The sequence below is a fragment of the Lissotriton helveticus genome, chromosome 6 (assembly GCF_964261635.1).
Source record: "Lissotriton helveticus chromosome 6, aLisHel1.1, whole genome shotgun sequence".
In the NCBI taxonomy this organism is placed as follows: Eukaryota; Metazoa; Chordata; class Amphibia; order Caudata; family Salamandridae; genus Lissotriton; species Lissotriton helveticus.
Window position 1 is genome coordinate 356,170,006 of NC_136067.1, and position 25,939 is coordinate 356,195,944.

Sequence of the window (25,939 nt, forward strand, 5' to 3'; positions counted from 1 at the left end):
TGGGAGACAACTTCCTCCAGCTCAAGTCCAATAAAACGGAGATTCTCCTGTCCGGGAAGGCGAGGAACTGTGGACACCAGATTGGTGGCCAACGGAACTGGGGGAATCCCCTTCCCCTACAAAGCAGGCCAGGAACTTGGGAATCCTAAAAGATAACAAATTATCATCTCAAGAACACGTTAAAACTCTCTCTGGCACCTGCTTTGGAATTCTGAAAATGTTAACTAAGGTCCTCCCCTGGATTCCCTTGGATGCAAGAAGAACTCTGATCCATGCGCTTATTGTCAGCAGGCTGGATTATGGCAATGCATTATTGGTAGGAGCTAGAGAAGATTTATTATCGAGGCTTCAAGTCCTGCAAAACATGGCAGCAAGAATGGTCCTGAACAAGCCTAGATGCTCTCCATCACGTCCCCTGCTGCAAGCCCTACACTGGTTGCCCATTAGAAAAAGAGCAGTTTTTAAACTCCTCATACCAGTGTTCAAGGCAAAACAAGGCCTCGGACCATCATATTTAGGGAGGAAGATCAGGCCCTATATCCCTGGTCGCCATCTGAGGTCAAGCAACAAAAACCTCCTAGTACCGTACAAAATTAATAAATCAAGAATGGGAGGTCACGCCTTCACCTATCTGGACCACTTTCACTGGAACAAACTACCTGAAGAGATACGTTCCTGTACCTCGTTCGGTCTTTTAAAAAAATGCCTAAAACGTGGCTGTTCTAGGGGATTTGGAGGTGTCTGGTACCTGCTATTATCATGCCATTGCACCTAGAGATCCCCTTGGTGATGATTTGTGGCGCCCTATAAATACCAAATAAAACAAATAAAATGTGTAAAGTATTTATGCAGCACTTCAAATAGTAATAAAGTAAAAACACTATACAAAGGAAATCCCAAACCAATTTTTCAAAAATAGAGTAAAATGTGATAAATTATTTGACACCAAAATGACAATAACTCAAATTAGTAAAACAGGACCTATGCAATTTTAAACATCTGAGTAAATTTAGAGCTTAAAAGCACAAAGCGCAAACTGTGGTTATCTAGTCGCACTACACAGTGACAAAGTCACAAGTTCAGGGCAACAGCGATAGAGTGCGGGCTGGATACAGGGACCAAGTTAGGCCATCTGAACATCGTACATTAACTACTGGATGGGGGGGAGGTTGCAAGATCCAGTGTACAGGATGCATCGCACAGCAGTGGTTCCAATGAGCTGCGGGCAGTGGTGCGAGGTCCTACATCGAGGATGTGCTGCGCTGTGACAGTTCCTAGGAGCTGCGATGTGAGGTCCTGCATTGAGGATGAAATGCACAGTGGCAGTTCCAGTTCCAAGGAGCTGCAGGGCTATGATGTGAGGTCCTGTGTTGAGGAGGTGTTGCGCAGCGGTAGTTCCGAAGAGCTGCAAAATCCTGTGTCAGAGATGCATCGCACAGCAGCGGTACTGATGCAGAGCTGCGATGAGATGTGTTGCGCTGCATCGTTTCTGCCCAAAAGGCCACAGCTGGGCAGGCAGAGCAGCTTCAGTTTCCCTTCCAAGTGTCCAGGACTGGGGTGACACCACTTGGCTGGCAAGACTCATAGCAGGTAGAGTCCAGGTGCATGGTTCAAGGTGATTGGAGCCTTTTCTGTCCCTGAGGCTGATCAGAAGGCCAGCCAACTAGCCCTTAAATTCACTCTGGTGGTCCTGGATTCAAGATGCAGGTTCTGTGCTTCTCACTCAGGCAGCAGGACAGCAGTCCTTCCCGCACCAGAGCAGTACAGCCGTCCTTCTTCTGAGTTTTAAAGAGGTTCGGATGTGTACTGAAGAGTTGGGTCTGAGAGTCCACTATTTATACTTGGTGCCTACTTTGAAGTGGAAGAATCTTCTAGAGTCCTCCTACCATGGCCCCAGCTTGTCTGGTGGTACAAAAGACAGACTAGAATATTAGTGTGAAACCCTTTGTGAGTGTGCTGAGGCAAAGTCTGTGTGATGTACAAGTATGGTAGGTGACAGCTTGGTTCCCCTATCAAGTCACAGATAGCCCATTCTGCAAATACCTATTCACATTTGTCTCGCTGTCTGGTAGTACTACACAAAGACCAACTGCTCTATGCTTAGTCATGTGACCCAGGATTCAGGCTGCAGGCATCAAATGGTTAGGACAAGAATATGGCAACATTGTAAAAGTGGAATTTTCCGAATTGTGACTTAAAATCCAACTGTTAAACCAAACTCGGCATTCCTACTTGCTCCCAAGTGAAAGCTATCACTTATTAAAGGTAATGAGGTAACCCAATCTTATTCTATGTGAGTGGTAGGCCTTGCAGTAGTGAAAAACAAATGTAAGAGTTTTGCACTACCAGGAAATGTAAAAGTTAAAAGTCAATGTCCAACTTTTTAAATATACTGCACCCTGCCCTATTGGCTCTTTAGCGCCTACCCTAGGGGTAACTTATATGTATGAAAAAGGCAGGATTAGGCCATGCCCAAGTCTTTTTTTTGCAAAGTCGGAATGGCAGTTTAAAACTGCAGACACAAGCTGCAATGGCAAACCTGAGACATGTTCAAAGAGCTACTTAAGTGGGTGGCACAATAAGTGCTGCCGGTCCACTAGTAGGATTTAATTTACCGTCCCTGTGTACATGTAGTTCCACTTTACTAGGGGTTTAACAGTAAATTAAATATGCCAGTTGGGTTTAAGTCACTTTTACCATGTTTAAAGTAGAGAGCACAAGCACTTTAGTACTGGTTAGCAGTGGTAAAGTATGCAGAGTCCTAAGGCAAACAAAAATGAATTCACCAAAAATAGGAGGAGTAAGGCAAAACATCTGGGAAGAACACCCTTAGGTTGACAGGTCTAACTGCTGGGTTCCCAAAACAGGTTCTGACAATGGAAAAATGTAACCCAGTAACAAACTAAACAAAAAAAGTTAATAAAATCACACAAGGATGAAGTCAAAACAAATTCTAAAAATGGAGAAAGAGATCTCAGTGACAATGTCAACCACAAGAATAGCAGAAATAATATTATTCATGAACAGTATTGGTTACTACACATAATTCATCAAAAAGAAGAATTCTTCGGCAGGTATAGCAATTTTACAATTTTACAAAAAAGAAAGTTTTTACAAAAAGGAGGGAAGGAAAACATGACATCCAGTGTCATAAATGATAATGTACTACTTATGAAGACCTTCCTTTGTTTTTATGTGTGGAGACTCTACAGTCGTAAAGATACTATTAGTAAAATACCTTTGTGACTAGCAAACAATCTTAAAGTTACACAATAGTGTTAGTTTATCTTTGTGAATCAGGCCCAGATTTTATTTATTTATTTAGATGTCTTATAAAGCGCCTGAATCACCCCGAATGGGGTATCTCCGCGCTGAGAACTAGAGAGAAATGAGACCATAGTATTTAGAACAGGAATGTCTTCCGATTCTTTCTAAAGCTGAGGTAGTTGTGCGTGAGGAGGAGTGCCGCAGGTAGCTGATTCCACATTTTGGGCGCCAGGTGAGAGAAAGCTTTTCCTCCCCACATGGTTTTCCTAAAGCGGGGAATGGCCAGAAGGCTTTGCCTTCTGAACGGAGCCTGCGCAAGGGAGTATATGTGATCAATTTGTTAGCCAAATATGTTGGGCCAAGCTGATGTAGGCCCTTGAAGACCATACAGCAGATTTTGAAATGAATTCTTTTACGGATGGGGAGCCAGTGAAGTTTGTGCAGGAGAGGAAGGGACAGGGTACGATAGGGGACATTAGTGACCAGGCAGGCTGCTGTATTCTGTACCACTTGTAGGGTCTGCAGGGCAGATTCTTTAGCGGACATGAGGAGAGCATTACTGAAGTCCAGGCGACTAAGTACCAAAGCATGAATGAGAGTCTTGCGGGTAGAGGGGGGGAGAAAATGAAAAACTTTCCGCAGAAGACTGAGGGCATGGGAGCAAGAGCGTTTGGTGGATGCTATGTGCTCGTCCATGTTTAGCTTATTGTCTACCAGTCCCCCTAAGTTCTTTACCACTAGTTTGGGAGAGGGTGCCGTACCCAGTTCTTCCGGCCACCAACTCGGGGACCAGCTGGTGACTGCCTCCGTGAATAGCATAATTTCCATTTTACCAGTGTTGAGCTGAAGGAAATTCTGACTCATCCACGCAGTAATCTTAAGCATACCTTCAGAGAAGATTTCTTGGATATTGGGCGAATCAGTGTCGTAGGCCAAGAGCAGTTGTGTGTCGTCTGCGTAGGAAATCGGGATAAACACGATCTTCCTAAGCAGCCAAGGGGGCGATGTAAATATTGAAAAGAGTAGGGCTAAGACATGAGCCCTGTGGGACTCCTTTGATGACAGAAGTAGTTTTGGCTTTAAAGGAGCCCAGATTAACAGTTTGGGTTCTGTCCTTAAGGAAGCCTGTCTGCCTTCCATGGCCGTACCCTGTATACCTATGGTGTTTAATCTGCCTAGGAGGATATGGTGTGAGATGGTATCAAAGGCGGCGGATAGGTCGAGCAGTATGAGAATTACTGCCTGACCCGCATCCGCCTGCATTCTAATATCATCTGGGACATTAACCAAAGCAGATTCCGTGCTGTGACGGGGGCGAAAGCCCGACTGGGAATGATCCAAACAGTTGGAAGTCTCAACAAAAGTTGAGAGATGTTTATTAATATGTTTTTCCAGCAGTTTGCTGTATAAAGGAATGACTAATATGACAGGTAATAGCCTTCCACTTTATTGAGTTGGCTACACTTTGAGACTCTGCTTTTCTGTTAAAAATGTCTAAGCAAAACACCTAGCACTTCCAGTCGGCTCACAGATTGCCAAGTTAACTAGGAGGGAAAAATCAATTTAGTGCACATAAAGTTGAACCAGCGCTAAGTGGCATATTTTCTCAGTCATGTTAACGAGATCCAATATGTCCAAGGTCAATCAGATCATATATACATTGCTTACAAAAGAGAGATTGTAAAACTGTGTGATATAAATCTACAAAAGCCTTTTTTTACCATACTATCTCAAGAAAACACCATGCATGAAACAGAACTTAAGTTTCACCCAAGATACTTGATCCTGGGGCATTCTCTCTTGAGGAAACACACATCCTGACCTGAAAAACCAAAAGGGCAATGGTGAGGCAGGAAGGCCTGGGAATGCCATTGTAGAGTCCGCAGATGTGGCATCCACAGTGAATAAATTGCAGACCCTGAAACCAGAAGATCTGGGAGTTCCTTGTTTGGCTAGATCTCATGATCCAAAGAAAATCATTTTATGGTGTCTCCTTGTCTTATGTGAAAATAATTAGGAGCAAGTTGACACAAATCATTTTGCAGTAAACTCTGTCAAGAGAATTACATGCTTCCACCCTCTCTAAATTACATGAGTAGTCTCTAGAACAATAACATAATTCAGCAACTATGTAAGTAGGAACTTACCTTGTTTTTTTTAAACCAGTTCAGTATTGAAGTGGACAGTGTAGGAAGCTGGCTTTCTATATAGTGTACTAAAAGAAAGTACACTGTGTAGAGTCCAGTGGGTACCCAATTGGCTTACAGAGACTAAAGTAGATAATACTAACGCTCTCTTTTGTGGTAGTGTGGGCGAGCAGTTAGGCTTATCTGAGGCTAGTGCTAAGCAGTTGTACTCACAGAGGCAATAAATGACACACACACTCAAAGAAGAAATCCAAGACCACATTAGAAAAATAACACTTCTCTTTATTTATGTTTCAAAACCAAAAACGTTGTTAGAAATTTTCACAGGTGAGTAAAAAGTTTAAAGCTGAGCACTTTTACGCACAATGAAATACTATGGGAAAAAAGTCAGAGATGCATAAAGGTAGGTACAGTCAGTTTCAGGGGTTCACCTTCAGGGTTCGAAATTGTAGTGGGGCAAAGGCCAAAGTAGTACCAGCACTTCTTTGGGAACTGCCAGGTTTTACCGGGAACAGGTTGCTGATGAGGTTGTAGGTGGGAATGCTACAGTGAAGGGGGGCTGAAAACAGGCTGCACAGGGTACTTGGAACATGCCTGAGAGCTCCCATACAGGGGCTTAGGTCGCTAGGGTTCTTTGGAGCAAGGGGGCACAGCCGGTTCTTCGGTACCCAGGCTGGGCGGCTCAGGTGCATATTGGTTAGGGCAGCAGGGCTGGTGCACAAAGATGCTCCTTGCGGTTCGAGGCATACAGTTGGGAGGGGCAAATTCAGGACAGCTAGGCCACTCACAAAGGGGGTCTCAGTGATGCTGATGTCCTTTGATGGCTGCTCTGTCGTGGTGCAGTTGGAGTCCGGACTAGACTCTCACTGTTGGTGTTTAGTGTAGGGAGTCCAGTGCCCCGGGGTGGTGCTGCAAAGCTCCTGTTGGTTCTGGTGTCTTCACAGTCAGTGGGGGGACAGATCTGACCTTCCAGAGCATAAGTACCTTCTCCTGGTTGTCTGCGGCATCGGTCGGGCCATGGAGCTGCAAGGTGGCTGACCAGACTCTGCTTGTCAGTGTCTGTGGACTGCAGGGGAGTAGCGCCTCTACTCCAAAGGAGACTCTATGTGATTTTCGAAGTGCTGGCAGGCTTCCCAAAGCTTTGATAGTTCTCCAGCTTGGAGGATCAGTCACTCTGTCACAACTGTCGAGAGAGTTGCGAGCAGGCAGGGTTTCGCGCCAAAAGTACTCAACTCTACTGCTGTTCTCACCAGGCAGTGACTCTTCTTTGTCCTTCTTCTCTTGATCCACCAAATCTAAGTTCTTGAGTTCAGGGGTGCCACCTACATACTCAATTTAGGGGCGTTAAGTGGATTGATAGGTAGTAGCCAATGGGATGCCTACCTTTAGGGTGGCTACACCCTCTATATGACCACTTGCTGTGGGAAGTGGGCATAACCCTGATTTAGAATGCTAATTCTGTCCAAACAAGATGGAGGATTCTGAAAAGTGTGGTTCACATCAGCTAGTCCACCGTAGGGGTTGTGCTGACTTGAGGTGCGCACACCTCCTAATCTTACACATTTCCCATCTGTCTTGCTGCCAAATAAATGGGGTCAGTACAGGGAGGTGGGCACCACCTCCACTATCTGGAATGCAATTCCTGCTTGGAGGAGGTGTGGACACTTATGCTCAGAACAGGCTTTGTTCCTGACCTCCTAGATCAAAGGCTCTCACCTCAGGGGGTCAGAAACTTGTCTAGGAATCAGTAGGGCTTCAGGGAGCGTCTATAATGTGCTCTCTCTCGGTGCATTTATTGATATTGGGTTTATCAAAAGGAGCTGTTTGGTACCCAACACTTTAGAGGCACAGTGAAGCCAGCATGTAGCTGGGAAACTCGTAATGACAAGTAGCCAGTCCTTATACTCGATATGGTTTCCCTGTGCACTTGTGGTATCTAAGGGTGAATGTAGGTATCACAGGGACACATCCACTCCTGCAGATATGCCCATTCATGGGTATAGTCACTTGTCTTAGGGCTGTAAGGCCTGCTGTAGAGGTGATATACCTATACCACATGCAGTGGTTTGTAGGCATGGCACACAGGGGTGTGCACCATGTCGACTCTTCATTTTTCTCTACGCCAAGACAAGCAGGCTGCAATGGCAGTTTGCATGAGATTGGTGAGGGGGCTCATAGGGTATCACAATTCGTGCTGCAGCCCTTAGGGACCCTCTTTAGTTCCAAGGCCCTAGGTACCAGAGACACCACTTACTAGGGATTTATATGGATCCTAAAGGGGTGCCAATTGTGGACCTATGGTACAGTTGAGGGAAAGAACACTGGTACTGGGGACCTGTTTAGCAGGAACCCAGTACACTTTCAGTCAAACTTGCATCAGATACCAGGCAAAAGGTGGGGGGGGGACACTGCAACAAAAAACCCTGTTTTCTACAGACGGCATTAAAGACAACAATTTGTTTTTGTCAGCGAAAGTAACTGCACATTCTTTCAATTTTTGTCCCTGAGGTTGCCCATATATTTTTGTATTTGCTTGAGAAGATTGCAACATAGCAATGCCCAAACTGACATTATTGTCCTTTTACATAACCCTCCCTTGGTGGCTTATGAGACAGAGGATACCGTAAAATCATTTCCTATTCCTTAGAACTTTTGAGTAATTACTTCTTTTAACATCGCAATTCTAGGGCCAGATCACTGAAAGATTACGGTTCATTGTTGGATTACTGATGCACATTGGGAGGTTATCGGAAGACATATAAGATGCTAAATATTGAAATGCAAAAATATCATCCAAAGAACATTGAGTACAAAACTATTGTCTGCCTATACTGTGTATGTAATGGACAAAATATTGCCTACAAAAATATAGAATACTAAAATGTTGTCACAAAATAGGTAAATGTATTGAAATTGAAATAATCTGCAGTATATGAACTTTCAGAAATATATGTATTTTTATTTATATTTATTTATATTACATCTAAAGACATAATACAAAGCATATTTAACATAAAACTAAAATATTAATTGATAAATTAAAATAATAGTAATAATAATAAACAATATTAATAGAGCATATGAATTCAATTAAATGTAAAAAATAAACACACTGTATAAATAATTAAAATGAAACATAATCTTTAATAATAACATAAAAATACTAACAATAATTAACAATAATTAAAACCCCATATACACATAGTTAAATATATACATATAAAATAAAAAATACAAAATCATATATTAAATATTGTATTGTTTAAAAATACATAATTACAAATAAATAAAAATGCCTTTTAATATTAAATCACAAAAAATAAAACTTCAAGAAATTAAAAACAAATGATTCACATACAAAATTGTAGTAATTAAAATGACTATTCCCACTCCAAATTATTCAACAGTAAGAAAAGTATTAGACTTTGTACGAGTTAGATTTACTATTTCACACTACAATGTAAGCAACAGTAGAGAAAGTGTTGGACTAGGGAGGGGTTAGACATACTATTCCCACTCAACCCTGAACAACAGCAGGGAAAGTGTTGGTCTGGTTTCTATTTCCACGCCTTAGTAGGCAACAGTAGGGAAAGTGTTGGCCTTTGGGGATCAACTTTATGATTCCCACTCCAACTTGGGCAAGAGGAGGGAAACTATTGGACTCTGGAGGGGATTCCCACTCCAACATAAGAAACAGCAGCAAAAGTGTTGGACTTGAAGGGTTCAGATTTACTATTCTCACTCTAATGTAAGCAACAGTAGGGAAAGTGTTGGACTTTGAAGGGTTCATTTTCAGTCCAATGTAAGCAACAATAGGTAAAGTGTTGGACTACGCAGGAGTCAGGTTTCCTATTCCCACTCCAACATAAACAACAGACAGAAAAGTGGTGGACCCTGGAGGGGGTCAGATTTACTATTCCCACTACAACCTGAGCAAAAGAAGGGAAAGGGTTGGGCTTTGGAAGGAGCCATAATTACTATCCCTAGCCCAACGTAAGCAAAAGTAAGGAAAGTGTTCAAATCTAGAGGTTTCAAATTTATCATTCCCATTCCAAAATAAGTAGGGCTATTGTTGAAGACTGAAACACGTATATATACTCAAAACTATTACAATAAAATAAATATTTAAAATATATGATTTTTCAACATCACACACATTATATAAAAATAACAGAAAATAAACTGAAAACAATATTTACCTACATAACAAATATTAAATATTATATAAATATTTAAAACAATCCCCTACAAACTACCCTAAAAATTCAACACCCACAAAAATAAATCAAAATAATACTTCAAATGAATTAACAATACACATTAATTCAGTTAATATTACTAAAACATAAAAAACTAATTACAATCAATTAATACACACAAAACTAAAATCAATTAATATGTTAAGGAAATCAACTCTGTGAATAATCAGTTTAAAATGACAACAATTAATTACCATGTTTATTACAATTATCTATGTATTAGATAATGCAGTGTTTAAATAATTTACATAATTACTAATCAGATTAACAAATAAAAAACATTATAAATATTTTAAATGTAATATTAAAAACTTCTTACCCTATTCCCAATAAACCAAACAACCTACCAATAGATACATTCAAATAATGATCCAATGATATTTGTGTCTCCCAATATTTCAAACCCTGACTCTGAGATCCCTTTTTGGTTTGGTACCCATGAAAGTTTTTAGAAGAATGACTGTAATCACATTTGGTGCATCTGTTTTTAGGGTCACCGAATATGATCCCAAGTATCATTGTGTACAAGCTGAGCATATGAAGGCTAATGGGTGTTGCCAGCAGAAAATGCAACAACCACTCTACAGAAGTTCCTTACTTTGACTTTCAGTCCTTTTACAATTAATCTTATGATAATTAACCTAAATGTATCGAGCATTCTAAGGCAAAGTCCTACCATAACAACAATCCAAGTTACACTAGTGCTCCCTGACTACTGTGATCCCTCAAGTTTGTACACATCCATATTAGGGAATGTAGATACAAGAGACTTGCCAAGTTCAGTTACGGAATAATAGAGCTAAACACATGCCATACAAATTCTGTTATTGTAAAATGAATCGTCTTTTCTCTAAACAGCTAAAAGTACTGCAAAGTACATAGGGTGTCACTTGAAGTTTGGCAGCTGTTGGTCATTTGTCAAGAAACAAAGAATACATCATTGACCAGTCTTCTTGTGACCCAGCCCCATTCGTAGGTGGGGAAACCACAGGGTTCCCGAAGACAGAGAACTGTCCTGGGTCAGCCATCATAAACCTCTGACCTGGTGGCCAATCTACCTCTGGCACCATCAGGTCAAAGTGACTGTCGCCTCATTCTATTTGGGGAGGGGCAACTATGTATGGCAGCCCTCGGCATGTAAATCAATTAATGGTCCCAGCAGGCAGGAATCCATTGATTTTTTGTTTCAAAAAGGCCTGGTTACGAGTGCGGCAGTCGCAGTGGCACAGCAGTGGAGGTCCACCGTCTACCAGATTATGACTTTCAAAGTTGTACCGACGGTGGACCGTGGCCTGCTCCAGGGAACTGCCGTTCCTTGCCCTGGCGCAGAGGAGGCCCAAGGTAACATGCTGAGCGGGAGTGGCGCAGTCCTGCTGAGCATATAATGAGTTACTCCACCGCCAGCCATTTCTTGGCAGGCTCACCGTCATGATAAGTCTAGCAGTGGAGGAACAAAGGGAGCTCATATACAACCCGCCCGCCATGGAGATGCATTTAGGGGGGAGAAAAATGTGCTCCTGTAATGATGAAACTTCCAGAATGATAATAAGAACTCTTGCTCCAGTTACCTCATTACATTCTAAGCCAAAGGCTTAAGCATTACACATTACCCGTCTGTATTATCACCCGCAGTTCCAGCATGGAACATTTTTGCCATTCCCTGTGTGGTGCCTGTTTTTCTTGCACTGCCATGAGAATGACAAAAGCACAGTCCTCCTGTACGAAAAAAACTCCTAATCAGGCAGACAGTCCTTGCGGGTCTTTGGCAGTGCTGGGTTGGTGGAGAGCCAGCACAGCACCGCCAAAGTCGTTATTAGGCGAAAAACTCTTCCAGGCAAGCATGATAAACACAGTATCTGTACAGAAATGTTCTCTGCCCTCGGTTCAACCACCAGACCAGTGGCTGCACAGGGATCTCTAAACTAGCCTCCAGCAGGCAATTGGAGGCCATTGTATCAGCTGATCTGGCAGGCTGACAGGCTGTTGGCCCAAACTTAAATGATCCCCATGAACTTCAGAAGGAGAGCACTCTGCACTCAACCATCTTCACACTATAATCGCTCCTACAATCATCACAAGAGGTCAGTTCCAGTTGCACCACAGAAGCACACCATATAGATAAACATCCCCAGAGATCAGTTTCAGTTGCAGCTTTGAAGGACACCTTATAAGTAAATATAAGATAACATGATACCAAGGCAGCTAGGAGTTAATGCTCAACAACATAAACTGTATCCATAACATGAAAGACATGTGTAGCAAGCAGAGCACTCACATTGAGGTTAAATGTCCATATGTTTCGGATCCAACCATGATTCCTCACCGTTGGAATCTAAGAGTCAAAGGAAATTGTGAAAATAAAAGGTCTTTCCCAATCATAAAGAACTACCGTAACGGTATCACAACGTCTAGTTATAGAAATATTCAACAGTAAGATCCCATTAAACATGCAATTGTACTGGCTATAATAGATGTTTGTGTCTATTGTGCTGGTTGCCCAACAAGGTAAGTTAAAGTGAGGTTTAGCTCTAACTTCAGCTGGAGATATTTTACATAAGTATTTAGACCAGTAAATAACTGGAGTAAATCCATTCTGTAACACTTTTCTTACTCGTGTAATAACGATTATGTGGTGGTACTCTAATAAAAGAGAGGTAGATGTAGTTGAGCTAATAATATAAGTTTACTCCTTAGAGAGCTCCATCCACAGCTCCACCTCCAACTGTGTCCCAACATCAACTGCCCCAGAAACATTCCACTAACTATAAATCAACAACGAGTAGAATCTACAAGATTCCACATTCTACTGTTCCATCCTAAAATAACACACATATCCCTTCATACACCAAATATAAAAATAATTTACAATCCAAAATAACATGAGTAGACACTAAACAATTAATTTATAAATAACAACATTTTGAATCTTTCAGGACTCTTCCGGTTACTATTCCATCCTCTTTGTTGCTTCCGCCTTCTTTCTTCCACAATTACTTCACGTATTTTTGCAACTACATTAAAGTTCCTAATACAACCATCTTCTGTTTTCACTGCATTTTAAAATACTTTGATGACCTTCAGATGCTTGCTGAACTTGGAATTCTGTTTATGAGTAAAAGGAGCCCTGACCTTCACAACATCAACATCTTCAACACGCACAGCCTTAACTGCTTTCCTCTCGCCCGTCATCCTTTTCCTTTCTTCCATTTTCCTCTTCACTTTGCTCATCCATGCTTCATCTTAAACACACACCTCGTTACCCTTACATTCATTTGTCCAAGACGGCGACAACATGGAAATAGCTCTCCTCCCTCTGAGAAGTAAGCCTGTAAGCTTCCAAGTTCCTTTTTCCAGTATTTTCCAGCACGCATTTCTACCTGTATAGCCCCTTTAATTGTTTGGTTTAGTCTTTCCACCATGCCATTAGTTTCTGGGTGATAAACAGCATACTTCTTGTATTTATGAAAAGTACTCTCTCGATACAACCTGTACTCCATTATCTGTTAAGACAGACCCTGGCAAACCTTCTCTTGTAAAGACTTCAGAAAATAACTCAGCCACTTTCTCAGAGCTGACAACATTCACTACTTTTACTTCTGGCCATCTTGAAAACAGATCTACCAGCACAGTAATGAACTTTCCTTGTGCCACTCCACTCAATGGTCCCATTATATCCACAGCAATCTCACCTCACACTCTCTTAGGTAGTTATTAAATTACCATGGGCTGTTCTCTAGTCTTACATACTTTATCCCTCCAACAATATTCCATGTACTCTCTTACTACTCACTCTATCTCGTAATCCATCGCCAGCCTCCAGTTACTCAAACATAACTGGTTCTTAGTTCTGGAAATGCCTTGATGACCCTCATGAGCCTTACAAACCAATTTCTTCTGTATTGATTCTAGAGGAATCAACCTAGTTTCTCTGAACACGATCACTTTATTCAATAACAACTCATCCTTAATACGCCAAAAAGGCTACACCTCCTCTTCTATCACCTTCTTCTCTCCCCAACCGTTTTCCATATTCATCATCACATTTTGCAACATCCTATCTTCACAGACTTCTTTTTCTACTCCTCCCTCTCCACAGCTCCTTCACCTACTACACATCATTAATCATCTACTTCCTCATCCTCTTCCACATCACCTTCACTGACCATCCTAGACAAGCAATATGCAACTCCATTACTTTTCCCAGGCACATAAACAACCTGAAAATCAAATTATTGTAGTGCTTTACCCACTTCACAAATCTACTAGAAATATGTACCACTCCTTTTCTCACGAATACCTCTATTAAAGGCCTATGGTCCATTTATAGTGTTAACTCCTTGCCCCAAACAATTTTTTCAAATGTCTTCACTGCCCAGAAGACCGCAAGCGCTTCCCTTTCAATAACTGAGCACCAAATCTAAAAAGGTTTAAGGGCACGTGAAATAAAAGTCACAGTCAACTCCACCTCATCTCTGAAAGAAAGTAGGACTCAGCTCTTTCATGCTTGCATCCATATATTTCACATTTTCAACTACTGGACAATAACTTTAAATCACCTACATTCTGTAGTTCTCCTTTCAACCACAAAAATGTATATCCACACTTCTTATACCACTTTAATTCAACATTCTTTCTTAACAAACTCCTCATCACAAATGTCTTTACTGAAAACGTCTCAATAAATTTACTATAGAATTCCACTAATCCCATGAAAGATGCCAACTCTTCCTTGTTTTGAGGAACAGGTATTAAACTGATGCTTTGAACAAGCTCCTAATTGGGTCTCAATCCTTCCGTGGTCAACATTGAACACACTAGATCTATCTAGTGTTTGCCATCAGATCAATCAATCATTTGTAGAGCGCATCAACTGTCACGCCTAGGGGTATATGGGAGATGGGCTGTTGAAAAGGCAAGTTTTGAGCCCCTTTTTGAAGTACCCTTAGGAGGGGGCTATTTGAAAGTGTAGGGGCAGGTCATTCCAGGTCTTGGCAGCGATGTAGGAGAAGGAGCAGCCCCCGCTGCGGCTATAACAGATGCGGGTGGTGTGTGCAAGGGCAAGTCAATCAATCAATCAATCAAAGCATTTGTATAGCGCACTACTCACCCGGAGGGTCTCAAGGCGCTGGGGGGAGGGGGTCCGCTACTGCTCGAACAGCCAGGTCTTGAGCTGCTTCCTGAAGGCGAGGTGGTCTTGGGTCAGGCGGAAGTGGGTCGGAAGGGAGTTCCAGGTCTTGGCGGCCAGGTAGGAGAAGGACCTTCCTCCTGTGGTGGCTCTTCGGATGCGGGGGACGGCGGCGAGGGCGTGGCTGGTCGATCGAAGCTGGCGTTTGGGAGCGTAGAAGTTGAGGCGGCTGTTGAGGTATCCTGGGCCTTGGTTGTGTAGGGCTTTGTGTGCGTGGGTGAGGAGCCGGAAGGTGATTCTCTTGTTGACCGGGAGCCAGTGCAGGTCTCTCAGGTGTCCGGAGATGTGGCTTCGGCGGGGGATGTCCAGGATGAGTCGTGCTGAGGTGTTCTGGATCCGCTGGAGTCTCTTCTGGAGTTTGGCGGTGGTTCCGGCGTAGAGGGGGTTGCCGTAGTCCAGACGGCTGGTGACGAGGGCCTGGGTGACCGTCTTCCTGGTCTCGGTGGGGATCCATCGGAAGATCTTACGTAGCATGCGCAGGATGTTGAAGCACGGCGAGGAGACGGCGTTGACTTGTCTGGTCATGGAGAGGGAGGAGTCCAGGATGAAGCCCAGGTTGCGTGCGTGGTCTGTTGGTTTGGGTGCGCTGCCCAGTGCGGGGGGCCACCAGGAGTCGTCCCAGGCGGAGGGTGAGGATCCCAGGATGAGGACTTCCGTCTTGTCCGAGTTCAGTTTCAGGCGGCTGTTCGACATCCATTTGGCTACGTCTGTCATCCCTTCGTGCAGGTTGGCTCTGGCGGTGGTGGGGTCGTTGGTGAGGGAGAGGATCAGCTGGGTGTCGTCGACGTAGGAGATGATGTTGAGGTTGTGCTGGCGTGCGATGGCTGCGAGGGGGCTCATGTATACGTTGAAGAGTGTTGGGCTGAGCGAGGAGCCTTGAGGAACGCCGCAGATGACTTCGGTGGCCTCCGATCTGAACGGGGGGAGGCGGACTCTCTGTGTCCTTCCGGCGAGGAAGGAGATGATCCACTCCAGTGCCTTCTCCTGGATTCCGGCGTTGCTGAGGCGCTGTACTAGGGTACGGTGGGAGACAGTGTCGAAGGCCGCGGAGAGGTCCAGGAGGATGAGGGCCGCTGTTTCTCCGTTGTCGAGCAGGGCTCGGATGTCATCGGTAGCTGAGATCAGGGCGGTCTCGGTGCTGTGGTTGGCCCGGAAGCCAGACTGCGAGAGGTCGAGGGAACCGTTCGTCTCGAGGAAGGCGGCCAGTTGCTTGTTGACGATCTTCTCGATGACTTTTGCCGGAAACGGGAGTAGCGAGATGGGGCGGTAGTTCTTGAGGTCGGAGGGGTCGGCTGATGGTTTCTTGAGTAGAGCGCTGAGTTCGGCGTGCTTCCAGCTCTCCGGGAAGGTGGCGATGTCGAAGTGAGGAGGAACACAGGGGTCTTGTGGGTAAATGGAGGCTCAGTCCGATTTAGGCTGGTCCTTGATTGTGTATGGCTTTGTAGGTGAATGTGAGGATCTTGGACTGGCATCTCTTCTGAATAGGGAGTCAGTGGAGGTTTAAAAGGTGGGGGTGATGGGGGCTGTTTGGAGAGGTCCAGGATGAGTCTTGCAGTCTATGGTCTTGTGAGGAGCTGAGTAGAGATGCCGTCATAGAGTGTGTTGCTGTAGTCGAACCGGCTAGTGACAAGATCCTGAGTGACAGTCTTTCTGGTGTTGACTGAGAACCATCAAAAGATTCTCCATAGCGTGCGGAAGGTGTGGAAGCAGGAAGAGGTGACTATGTTGACTTGTTGTTTCATGGTCAGTTTGCTGTCGAGGATGATGTCAAGGCTGCATGCATGGTCTGTTGGCACGGGAGTGGGTCCGAGTTATGCTGGCCTCCAGCTGTGGTCCCACATGGAAGTGTTTTTCCTGAAGACCAGTACTTCTGTCTTGTTGGAGTTAAGTTTAAGGCAGTTGGTTCGCATCAAGTTGGCTATGTTGGTCATGGCGTATCTGAAGTTTGTTCTGGTGGTTGAGAGATCCTGGGTCAGCAGGAGGATGAGTTGCGTGTCATGTGCATAGGAGATTATGTAGAGGCCTTAGGGGTCATGTAGGTGTTGAACAGAGTGGGGCTGAGAGATGATCCTTCGGTTACGCCGCATATGATGTCTTTGGGTTTGGAGTTGAAGGGAGCAGTGGCGGCTGGTGACATTTGAAAGTGGTGTGCCGTAAAATTAGTGGTGGAGGACACCGCGGTGAGCGAGTGTGGCGAGCGACCTGAACAACCTAAGGAGGGTTCGGGGGTTTTCCCACCTGAGAAAATTTGGAACAATGAGTGGGCAAATGGTGCATTTTCAAGCCAGTGCCTATGTGAAATAAAGTTGCATTCAAGATGGCCCAACAGAGTCAAATGCCTACTTTTTCCACATAGAATATCATTACTGCCAGTGCTTCCAGCAATCACTGGCATAACTGCAACCACCCTCCAGTATTACCACCACACCCTCCAGCAACACTTCATGTGTCTTTACCATCAGTGTTAACACCTGCAGTGCCATCGTGGCTACCAAAAGCATCAAGTCCACACCCCACTGAAAATGATCTCACTGCCAGTTCCGTGCTGACTGCCATTACTGTTGCATAAAATGTCACAGCATCTCTGCCAGTGCTGCTGATACTCCCACCAGCAGGCATCATTTCCACCATAATGCCAGCTGAAGCTGTGCTTTCTTCACCCTGTGTCCCAGCCATCATGGACACTTTGATCATTGGCTATTGCTACCGATGCCACTGCCACCGTCAGCACAGGCAGCATTGGCATCCCAATGGAACTGAGGTCTTCTCCATCATTCATGCCAGGTCGCCATCAACTGCTCTGCTGGTGACACTGGCCATGCCTCTGTTAGGCTCACCATTACACGGGCCCTCTTTAACCTGCACTATCATTCACAATCCCACTGACTTGAACACAAATGTAATTGTCGCCATAATCAGTGGTAATGGCACAATTAATCATGGCACAAGCGCAATGTTTTCCAGTGGTCTCATCTTCACTGACAACCGATCATTTACGCGACATCACCAAAACCACCTTCATCCAGACCTGTGCTGATGTCCATATCCTCTCCACACCACACCGTGAAATTGGTACGATTGCTATTCCAGTGGCGATATATTCCATCCCATTCATCAACTGGGTACCAATCCATGGTCACAGATGTAACTCATGATCGGCAGAAGCACCTGCCTTTGACAATCGTGATATGCGAAAGCACCTAACATTGGCAATTGGGGTAGGCAACAGCACCTGATAGGGAACATCACCTGCCACATGATAGGTAACAGCACCTTCCATTTACACTGTTGATAGGCAACAGCACCTGCCATTGACACCCATGATATTCAACAGCACCTACCATTGACACTCTTGATAAGTAACAGCACCTTCCATTGTCACTCATACTTTATCTGTGGTAGGACTCGTGCACAAAGATCAGCACCGCAAGAATCAGCCTATCCTCCTACAACAAACAAGATTTACTTGGTGTGCCTAATATTGCATTTTTAATTATTCACATACCCTAAGGTGAGTATGAAAATCATTAAAAAAAGAATATTCTGCCAACCATGCCCCAACAGAATCCTCCCTCTTCAAGCCACTCCCAAAATGATTGCAGCTCCCACCCATAATACCCACCTGTGGTGTCCCCAATAATGGGTTGCACTTATACTCAAATGGATGTTCTGTTATCACTGCCAGTATGCCCAGCTGGTGCACAGTGACCCACGCCTCCATCATGCTTTCACTGCTGTAATTACTTATATTTGCCATTACATGGCCAAACAAAACAAAAAAACACAGATGCTCCTGTTGCCAGCATTCTTCCAAACATGACCTGCTCATACACCAGATGCCTGCACTGAATCTCAAATTATTTCCTGCAACACCACCTGTTGTGGGTCCCACTCACTTATGCTCTTAGAGGTCACTCACTACTCCAATGTCCAGCAGTATTCTTAATGCCTCCTGTATGATCAGTGCAGGCTTTTGAGCAGTAATTATATCTACAATCAATCACTGCCTTCACTGTTATCGTTATTATAACCCGCACAACCAATTTGGCTGCCACTGAGTGTAAAACACATTCAATACAGCTGTACATGCTACCACACTACATCAATAAGAAAAAAAACTGGAATGGTATCCGCCAGTGTCGAACTCTGACTGCCACATCTACCACTTAATTCCTATCCCTGCGAGCATATTGCATACTGCCCATGTCGTTACTCTACCTGTTCCACATTTGCCATCAACCATGCCAGATAGCCTTGGCAGCAGAACACCACCAGCAGAAATGTACTCCAACAGCCCTTTACCAACACCCACCACAGTCGGTGACAAGTAGTGACCCACAACACTCGGGCCCCCGCCGCGACATTGAATGCCATCTGCACTTCTGATTTAGTCCCAAAATGTATTACATGGTGGCTGCCCACCTGGTATGACGGTTGAAATCTGGAAACACCCCAATGCAATGCTTCAGGCATAGAATGGATTTTTTTTTTTATTGAAAGATTATTACCGGAATTATTTTAAAAAGCAAACAGGTCACCTAAAACAGAGGAGTGGTTTATTCCAGCTTGTAGGACAGCCAAGTAAGCACTCTTGGCTGCTATAAAACAAGGAGACACAGTTAATATCAGGGAATCCTGAGCTCTTTAGAGGGACGATTTACGATATAACAAATTAGATTGGGAAGATTTTCTTGAGGCTACTAAAAACAAAGATTCAAAATCCTTTTGGCAGATCTTCAGCCAGGGTGGGAAACATCCAGCCAAGACAGCCAAGGTACATCTCCAGCTGAGCACTGGAGGCCCCCGCGATAATGTGATCAGGGGGCCGATTGTCAGGAGTGGAAGCACTACTTTAAAAAATGCCCGCCTGGGCCTTACCTGCCATCTGAGCTGCTGGTGAACTGCTGTGCGCAGTGGCAAAGTTCCGGCTCCTTGCTTTCAGAAAGTTCCACCGTGACCAGTACCAGAGAGTGCAGACACGTGCAGGAAGGGTCGAGTCTGTGCAGAAGAGTGACTCGAATCCTCTGCTTCCCACCTGCCACACCCCTTTCTCAACTCGTCACAGTGTGGGGTGGGTCTCACCACGCCCTGTAAAGAGTTGGGGAAGCTCTCCACTCCCTGATTGTCGTGGAGAGTTAGCGATCCGGGCTTGGAGTTAAAATGCCCGGAGCTAACTTTGCCGCCACTCCATCAGGGGGTGGAGACTGGGCCCTGAAGCTAGGTTTTTGCCGAGATGATGACATCACAGCCATCAGGGCTGTGAGGTTCTCAGCCGGCAAACACTTAGGCTTCTTTGGGTCCGCAAGGGGGAGCATATAAGAAAGAGTCACGTGACATGCCTCCAGCGAAGAACAGTCACTGTCACGGCGCCGGCGGCAATACTATGTAGATTATCATCGCAGTACTGGAACATTGAAGAATACATATAACGTTTTTAAAAAAAGACAGTTTTCTTTTATTAAAAAATAAAATATGGTGAGCATTGTGCGGGGGCGGAGCCCCGACGCCCTCGGGGAGAAACCGCCACTGGAAGGGAGGCAGTCAGATGCTCTGTGTGAGTCCTGAAAGGACGGAGGCGACCCACTTGAGGGCGTTTTGTTGTATGCTGATGCTGTGGAGTCTGTTGATGAAGGTGTGGTGGGATACAGTGTCAACCATAGCAGAGAGGTCGAGGAGGATTACAGCCACAGACTCCCTACAGTCGAGGAGGGTTCTGGTGTTGTGGGTGCTGTGGGTAGCATGGAATCGTGATTGGGAGGCATCAAGCAGGTGGTTTTGTTCCAGGTATTAAGTGAGCTGTTGGTTGATGGCATTCTCAAGTGCATTGGGAGGGTAAGGGAGCAGGAAGATTGGGCAGTAATTTTGGAGTTCGCTGGGGTCGGAGGAGGGTTTCTTTAGGAGGGGTCTGACCTCTGCATGTTCCCATCTGTCTGGGAAGGCTGCTCTGATGATTGAGGTGTAGATGATGCTGGTGAGCTCTTTGCTGATTCAAGTGTTACCAAAGTTAACAAGCACTGGCGTTGCCAATAGGTCTCGCATTAATTAAGTTTGAGCTATTGGCATTGCTAAATACAGAGGCTAGCCCCTAACAGAGATGCAACTCCAATGTAAAGCATAAAAACTCTGTTTTTGGTATTTTATTGAAAAAGGACACTTTCACTTCTCTGAACCGTGCGCAATGTAACGCCAGGCTCGCACATTATAAACGCACCGTTTCAAGTTATAAATATCCATTTATTTCTCTGGTTCTTTTATTCAGCGCTATCCGTTCCTAGGCAGCTTCAGAGCGCTGCTCGGTTAATTCGCCAAATATTTCCCTCCCGATAGCAATGCAATTTTAGGTGAGCTGCTGAGGGTTGTGTTTTTTTTTTCCTCTAATGTACAAATGTAAGGCGATCTCCTGGTGCGTGCTTATTTATCAATGGTGGATATGTTTGATATGTTCTCTAGTTTGTTTCTATCGCACGACTCCTTTACAGTGAAGGGACCATGTCTCCTCGGAGGGGGCTCGTACTGAAAGCTTGTGTGTGCTTTCGTGGCTCCAGCATAGCTCACGCTGCCTCTTCTGCGCTGAATAAGTTCATTTCGCGTTGCACCCTGGCCTCGCTTAATTTAAAGTCCAAACAGGTCAACCAACAAACTTGTTCTCCTGAAAATCCATGCTCAAAACTGCAGAGGGTGCAATCGGCTGTGGTTGGTTGCACCCTCCACCCCCAGCACCTTGGACCCAGCTCTTCGGAACAGCTGTGGAGCACTCTCCATACCGGGGCTTGTCTCCTGTTCGAATTTTCATAGCTCCTAGAGGCAGAACTGATTGTATTACTAGCTAAATAAATAATAAATGCAAACAGACCAAAGAATCGCCTCCTTTCTTTTACTGGGCTTGACTTTAACATGGGTACATAAAAAATAAAAACAAGAACTGGAAGGACCCCGTAATAACATAAGAAATGTGAGCGCACTGGAAGTCTGTTAGTTTGGGGTCTTCTGGGAGCTGGGTACTGCAGGGAACGACTCCGGGGCCAGCTGCATAGGCGGGGTGCGTCCTTGGCAAGCCTCAGAGAAGCAAGAAGCCAGTAAGGGGCTATCCTACCATGTGGGTGTAGCCACATTGGCTTAATAGAGCTGCCTGAATAGAGCTGTTTTGACTGTGCCAGCCACTGTTTTGATGACTGATTCCAATTTTTCGTACCTATGCACTTCTCTTATGTGTGCTACAAACAAAAGAACGTGGTCAAGTTTTCAGCCCTGGGTCAGTCCTTGGATATCACATATCAATATAAAGATCCACGTGGAAGGGAGCGGAGTTAGGACTAATGTTGGAAAAATATTTGAGACTTCAAAGAAAAAAGTGGTCTTTTGTAGTACAAGTTTCCTAAGCCTAGAAATGAGCCCTCTGCGCAACCCGGTCGTAAATGACTGGAATGCAGAGATTTCGTGAGCGCCCTTCACGTGCCCCCGTTACTTCCGCCAGGTGTCAGTTACTCTTAAGGAAGGCAGAACGTTTGTGTACAAGATAAACAAACGTAACTTGATCTCGTATGTCAGGTGTTACTTGCCAGAAATAAGGCCCCGGTTTATACTTTTAATTACTGCTCTAAACCGCGTCATGGCAGTTTTAAAAAATAGAAAATGGTAAAATAAGAAAGAAAGAAAAAGAAGAGAAATGCATAGAAGCATAAAAAGACAAAAGAGAAAAATATATGAGAAGATAAGAGAAATAAAAGAAAATTAAGGAACAAAAAAAGACATTAAATAGTGAGAGCAAAAAAGGACAAGGAAATGACGAGCAACGTGATGAGAAAGGGAGGGGGAAAACAAGAAAACGATGGGAAGCGAGCAAAGCCATTAAAAAACACATGATACAAACGGTGCGAGGAGGTGGCTCAACATCTAACGCTGCTGCCTTTGGTGCAGGAAAACAGGGTTCAATCCTCGGGGTGGGCTGCATCATTCCAGTGCCTTTTCATAATGAATAAACTAAACGTAAATAAGTAAACAGCGTCGGGTAAGGGCAAGAAGCTGCCAAATGTGGAAATGCAAGCCGGGAAACTGAAAGTACGGCCGGCCACCGGCCAGCCATGAATAATTAGGGGAGGAGAAGCCGCACAGCACACGCTGGGCGAAGCCCTTTGATGTGCTGTGCGGCCGTTAAAAAAAATGCAATTAGGAGGGAGGGAGGCTGATTCGCGTGCTTGTTTGCTCACGTGATTCACGTGAACTTAATGAAAACCGCAGCGCAAGAAGCCCTTGGTTTGACGAGAATTTTGAGCACTTGAATTCTCGCTCCGCTCGATGCGCTTGCGCGCATCGATAGGTCGCGAGACCTAAAAAGACGGTGGGGGCAGGGGTTGGTTGGATGCCCCGAATGAATAATGGCCGAGGTACTCTGCATGGTGAGTGGTGACCATAAGGTGATCATTCGGCTGGTGTGAGCTGGTTGGCTGAGGCTGTTGCGGTTTAGGGCAATGGGTTAGGGGTAAAAGTTGTTATAGATCGTGGCAATCTTGCTGTGAAAGTAGTCCAAGAGGGTGTTGCAGAGTTCTAGGGAGTGGTGGATTGTGTTTTCTGTGGCTTCGGTGTTGGAGAATTCCTTGATTATCTTGAAAAGTTCTTTGTTGCGGTTGGCTGCAGTATCGATGGGGGCCGTGAAGACTGCTTTCTTGGCTTCCTGGATGCGTAGGTGGTCATTGCTGAGGGCTGCTTTGTGAGCAGCTCTGTCGGTGGGGTTCTTGTGGATCGCCAGCGTTTCTCGAGCATCCTGATTCAAGGCACTTGACGTCTTTCGTGACACCGCTAGGGGCATCCACTGTTTTTCAATTAATCATGCAGGGCGTAATTCAAGGGATATCTAATATAATGGCCTTCCAAGATGTGTTAATTTGGATTGTGAAAAAAGTGAGACATGATGCAACACTAGTGTGTGTTAGAAAAGATGGAACACACTGGACTGACCACTGAGTTGGAAAAGTGCAAATTTTTGTGAGAAAGAATTGAAATATTTGGGTCATGCTTTCCCTTATGAGGGAGTGAAATCTAAATATAGTTTGGTGGAGGTCATCGAAACCCACCTTCACCTAAGGATAAGGACTAGTTACTTTCCTTCTTAAATTTAGCAGATTATCACTCCAAGTTCATAGATAATTTTTCTGAGAAGGTTCATGTATTATGTGTCTTGTTCAATAAAGCAGTAACATTGTTGTGGTCCAAATCCTGTCAACAAGCCTTTAAATTAGTAAAGAGTCCATTGTCAATGTTGTGGTTTTAAAGCCATTTGATCCCAGTGATGATACCATTGTTGTAACTGATGCAAGCAACTATGACTTGGGAGCTGTGCTGATATAAGTGCGAGAGGGGCATGAAAGAGTGGTGGCCTTCGCGTCACGTACCTTGAAGGGAGCAGAAAGCACTTATTACACAATCAAAAAGAAGAAGGCAGCCTGCAGGTGGTGTGTGCAACATTTTAGAACTTTTGATCGGGGCACACGCTTTCAGTTCTGCACTGATCATTGATCATTTATAGACTTACAGCTAGATTCATGAAGCCAAATTGCGATCGCAATAGCTGCGAATTAGCAATTGCTATCGCAATTCGAATAAAAGGAATTCATGATAGTGAAATCTCAAAAAAAGCGAATTCTCTAAAGAAAAATTGCGAGTTCGCAAATAAATTCGCAGAATCCTGGAAGAAGCCTATTAGCGAATCGGAAATTGCGAGAAACCATGGTATCTGCGAATTTATTTGCGACATTGCAAAACAATCGCAATCGCTATTCAAGAAAAAACGCAAAAATGCAAAAAACCCGAAATTCGCTATTTGCGACGGGCAATTTAAGGAGAACCCAAACCAGGTGGTAACCAGTAAGGAAAAAATAAAAATTTCAAAAAAACTTTAACAAACTACCAACAGGTGCAGGCCTGACCAAACACACTTAAGGATATGCAGCTGGAGCATGAGGACTCTCACAATGCCAGGACTCTACATGGTGGTCAGGCGGCGAAGGCTACAGCGAGCAGCACGCAACAGACGTAGGATCCAGGAGCGGATATTCCACCAGCGGGTCACCCTTCTGGGCCAAACCAGGGAGCAAATTTACGCTAAGTACCGCCTGAATGGGGCAATGATCATCAAGCTGATCCGGGACCTAGATCCCCTGATGCAGCACCCAACAAGGAGGACCAATGCCGTGCCCACACATGTCCAGGTATTGTGCAGCCTGCACCTTCTGGCCTCCAGAAGCTTCCAGGGGATAGTCGCTGTTGCAGGGGGAATATCCCAGCCCACCATGTCCCGCTGCCTAAGGAGTTTCCTGGAGGCTCTGCTGACCCGGCTACACCACTACATCTCATTGCCCACCAGCCAACAGGACTTGAATGAGACCAAGCTTCAATTTTATAACGTTGCACAATTTCCACATGTAATAGGATGCATTGACTGTACCCACATCCACATCTGCCCACCAGCACAAACGGAATACATGTACCGCAACCGCAAGTCCTACCACTCCCTCAATATCCAGATGGTGTGCAATGCTAAGACATTCATCATGGACATAGTGGCACAGTACCCGGGGAGCACACATGACTCCTTCATATTCCGGCACAGCGGCATCCACACACGACTGGCCAGGGGAGACTTTGGGAAAGGACACCTACTAGGTAAGTACACATGCCCCAAAATAGTACACTGTGATCATGTAGCTGCGCAGAACAGGCACTCACCCTCTGCTCCTTTCATTCAGGTGACAGCGGCTACGCTCTCCGTGAGTACCTCCTCACCCCATACCTCACCCCTGCAACACCACAGCAACGGTGTTACAATGCTGCACACATACGCACAAGAAATTGCATTGAGAGGACATTTGGCCTTTTGAAGAGCAGATTCCGCATACTTCACAAGACTGGTGGGGCCATCAAATACGAGCCTGAGGTCTGCTGCCGCATCGTGGCCGTGTGTGCTATCCTCCACAACATTGCTACCAAGCGCAGGATACCTGTAGAGATCTCTGGCAGTGAGTCGGAAGGGGACAACCGACCACCTGCGCATGTGCGTCATGCACGCGGGGAGAATCCTGCAGAAG

General features: G+C 44.8%; 1 protein-coding gene across 1 annotated transcript in view; it reads right to left on the reverse strand.

Annotated features, from left to right (window-relative positions):
- The window catches only part of LPIN1 (lipin 1), a 478,422-nt gene that overhangs the window by 235,425 nt on the left and 217,058 nt on the right, over window positions 1-25,939 (reverse strand). Inside the window, exon 2 of the mRNA XM_078647786.1 lies at window positions 11,949-12,005. The gene's annotated coding sequence lies outside the window, so the exon portion shown is untranslated. The remainder of the gene's footprint in view (window positions 1-11,948; window positions 12,006-25,939) is intronic.